This window comes from Carya illinoinensis, chromosome 15, assembly GCF_018687715.1.
Source record: "Carya illinoinensis cultivar Pawnee chromosome 15, C.illinoinensisPawnee_v1, whole genome shotgun sequence".
NCBI lineage: Eukaryota > Viridiplantae > Streptophyta > Magnoliopsida > Fagales > Juglandaceae > Carya > Carya illinoinensis.
The window spans coordinates 20,469,137-20,473,538 of record NC_056766.1 but is presented as its reverse complement, the minus strand read 5'-3'; positions in this window follow the sequence as shown (position 1 = coordinate 20,473,538).

Genomic DNA, 4,402 nt, shown 5'->3' with positions numbered 1-4,402 from the left:
AATCTATCCATTAGCTTAGTCAAAAACTCCAAAATATAACATACTCTCTAGTTTATCACTTAGAATGACCTTTCTAGAGTTTAAATAACATTTGACTAATCAAAAGATCTTAAAATGGAACAAATAAGGTATCCATGTAAATTAAACTAAAAAATAAACAACTTTCATGAAGGACATGTTGTGAGAAAATACTTAAAAAGGCTTTGAATAAGGCGTGCAAAAAAGTTCAGAAAACTGCCTGAGAGTGTGTTTGGTGTTCTTTCAATGAAAAATGTAAAGGAAAGATGAATTTCATGGGAAGTGGGCTGGGGAGATTCTTGGACAAGACATGGAAGAGGATAGAGCTGAAGTGAAGCTTGAGTGTTGGCCTTTCTTATCCAATACAATACACAAAAATCAGCTCAAGATATTTCCTAATGGTGGAGTGAATACTTGGAAGGGTGAGGTGGCCCTTTAGCTTTTCCCTTCTAGTACCTTCCAGGTCCTATTGAAAACATCTGTTCAACCATGAGGGGGATGAAATTCTTTGGTCAAAAGCAATGCTAAGGTGGCCAATTTTGTGGACCTTAATGGGCCTAAACTGAATGAGCCTGAATTTGTGGTTTTAAGAGGTTTTGGGTTGCTATCAAGGCTAAATCCAATTACTTTTGACTCAATCAATATTCAAAGTTAAAAAGGTTGGATAGATGTTCTAACACAAATTAGAAAGATTAATAACATGTGAAATTAATTTAATCAAGCAATTAAACACAATGCTAAAAATTGATTCAGTTATGTTTTGAGGACAACTTTAGGATTTGAATAAAACCGTTTAGGATTTTGGTTTTAACCATGCTTTTGGGTTCTCATTTGGATTACAACCATATAGGGTTTTACTAGGGTGTAAATCTTCTTTGATTTGGCATAATTTGATTGGTCGGATGGAATAGAGTTTTTGCTTTGATGGCATGTCTCACATATTGATTCCTTCAAATGTTTCTCATGGTACCATGTCTCTAATACTATTCATCATAAGTGGCTAAGATCATTTCAAGTTTCCAAATAAAACTTCTCTAACTTAATTTAGACATTCCTCACTGTGATTTTGAACACACTACACTTAGTGTGCTTATTGAAGTTACTATTTACTACGAAAAAATGATAATAAACTTTATACTAAAAAATTGTAAATATTCATATGAACTTACAGTGAAAATCGTTTACCAATATTTAACCCCAAAGTGCCCCTAAAAAGAAATTCATAATTTCAAACGGGCGTTTCATTCGAAAATATAAAAATTGGTTATTGGGTCATAAAATCCTAAATAATCAATTGAGTTTAATGGTGTGAACCATAATATATTTTGACACTTCTAACTATCTCAAATAATTAAAATTACATTTCTAGCACCATAATGAATTATACAATTGACTTTGTTGTGATAGTCCTTAGACTCCACCACAAGTACATGGGTCATGACAAATAGAACATGGCAAAAAGAGTATCGTTTCCACAATGAGGAGATTCAAGTACCAATTTATAAAATTTCCTATATTATTTAGATGATCCCAAATTGTTGTGATTGACTACAAATTATTTACTTAAAAAAAATCAAATATGAAAGATTCCTAAGGCTTGGATTTCATCAATTGAATTCTTTCAATGAGTTTAAACATGGTTGCTTGCATTAATGTTTTGCTAATTACATGTGACGCCCCCAAATCTCCACGCCCGAACACGGGGAAATTGAGACGTCCGGATGGTGACAACCCGGGTCACCATCCCATCGACGGGTGCCGAGTGTGTGCAAGGCAACAGATGTGTACAGAGAAACACGCAGCGGATAACGAAAGTCATAACTAAGTACCAGAATTTTTCTTTTCTTAACGTAATACAAGCTGTTTAAAACATACATAGGAGAAATATTACAAAATACAAATACAGATTTAAACGAATATAAAACCTATCATAAGCAACCCGGCGGAGCCGCATCCTCGGGCTCAGCCTCCTCCTCCTCATCCTCATCTCCTGCACCAAAAGCTACGGAACCAAAAATGGTACCGCAGGTAAGCAAAACCCAAACACTACCAGATAAAAACACATAGAACTCAAACAATATGCATGATACATGCCCAATGCACCAAGCCCAGAAAACACAAGTTTTCCACACACGCCAAAAACCCATTTGGCCCAAAAACACAACCTTTCCGAAAAACACGCCAGAAGTCACATTTGGCCCAATATCCCGCCAAAAGTCTCATTTGGCCTCTCGAACCATTATTCAATTTTTAACCGTATGCACCATGACCTCCCCTAGGGGTCATCCGCACACCCTGGCTCCAGTGCCACACCGCAGAGTCCCACCACGCATGTGACACCTAACGAGCGATGCCCAGTTCCATGCCCCGCGTGTTCGTAGCCAAACATCCTCTAGCCCTCGCCAGCGAAGGGCCACGGAGTCGGTGAGTAGAGCGATGCCCGGTTCTACGCCCGGCGCGTTCGTAGCCAAGCATCCCCTAGCCCCGCTCCCGTCGTCTAGCGACAACTCAGGGGACGTCACTCAGTTTATTCCGCTCCCGAGTGACCAGAGGAGCTCCACCGGGATAATACCCCATCCCGGCTTGGGGTCGTGATACACACGCACCCGTAAAACCACTCACGCCAATACACAGGCTTTTCACACATTGCCACAAACACACGTGCATGCACCATGTAATGCCATAACAATGCATAATAAAATAATCCAACAAGCATAATTCAAATAAACAGGCAACTCCGTCCTCCATCCATCCGACCCCCGAAACTCCTCGGACTCAGTCCGGAATCAACAACCAACAACAGTAAATAATTGAATGAGCAATATATATTAAAATCTGAAAATAGGGTTTGGAAAATACTTACAGCTCTATATGGCAATTTTAGAAAACAAGCGGCGTTGCAAACGGCGGAAAAACAGCAACGTCACAGTGAAAATTCACTGTGGCCGTGGGTCTGAAAAACCCACTTTTGAACGGGGACAAACTAGGACACGAGATTGATAGGGAATGGTCTAGGGATGGTTGTGAAGCTATTGGAAGTGGTGGTTGGCCGTGGGTGGCGGCTGAATCGCCGGAAATGACCGGATTACCCAAAACGGAAACTAAGCTCGTAGGAGCTGTTCCGGTGGTCGTTGGAGGCCGGAAATGGGTGGGTTAGGACGGCAAGGGACCGGTGATGAAGTGGTGAAGAAATGGTGGCCGGAGGTGGAGCGACGGCGGCGGATCGGAGCAAAATCCGTGCGCCCTTCTTGGAGCTTTTCCGGCCAAACGGCCGGCCGGTTGGGGGTGGGTTTTGGAGGGGTGGTGCACCGGAGGGAGAGGAAGAGAATGGGACCGGTGGGAGGCCGAACGGTGGCCGGACGGCGGCGGTAGGGGCTGGAGAAGAGGACGCCGGCGTGAGGGAGAGGGAGGAGAGAGAGAGCACGGGGGGGTTCGGTCGAGCGGGAGAAGAAAAGAAAAAAAAAAAAAAAAAGAAGAAAAAAGAAAAAGAAAGGAAAAAGAAAAGAAGGGAAAAAGAAAAAAGGAAAAAAAGAGAAAAAGGAAAAAAGATGTGAAAAGAGATGAGGTCCAGTCCTCACTCCGGGAAAACGAAACAAACCGCCAAAAAGATTAAAACCACAAAACAACTAAAAGAAATAAAACACAACCTCAAATAAATTAAATTAAATTAAAAACCAATTTTAAAACGCAAATAAATTAAAATAAATAACTGATATATTAATTAAAATAAAAATAATTATTTCAGCGAAAATACACTTAAAAGCGGGTCATCACATTACAATGATTGAATTCCCTTTTTTTTATGTGATATACTCTTTCAAGGTATAACACATATATCTATATTAATCCTATATCTACTGTCGTGATCATAGAAATTAATATAAACTCATTATGCTCTGTGAAATTCTTGAATGTAGGTCACAAAAGTGTGTATTTATTTCTAAAATACACTGCTAAGGTTTGATGAATTTACTAACTAATATTAAACTTCAACCTTTATTACTTCATTCAACATGTTAAACATGCAATTCATGGTTAGTAAATTGCATGAATGAAAACCGAAATCATCAAATTCCAATTAACAAAGGATATTCAATACAACCATATTCAAATCATATTAAAAATTCAATGACTACATCCTAGCCCTAAAATAAGAAAACTAGCAAATCATAACTGATAAAACAATCCAATTATTTCTCAAACATAAATTCAAATTCAATATCCTTAATAACAATTTAGCAACTAAAAATTATAGAAAGAAAAAAAAAACTTTGTAATTGTAGAAATTGTGAGCTTTGCTTTTCGTCTCAGAATTACAACTGCTCCTTTCAATCCTCATCTCTTAATTTTGTGCCAATAATATACTTATATATCGTATAAAAGA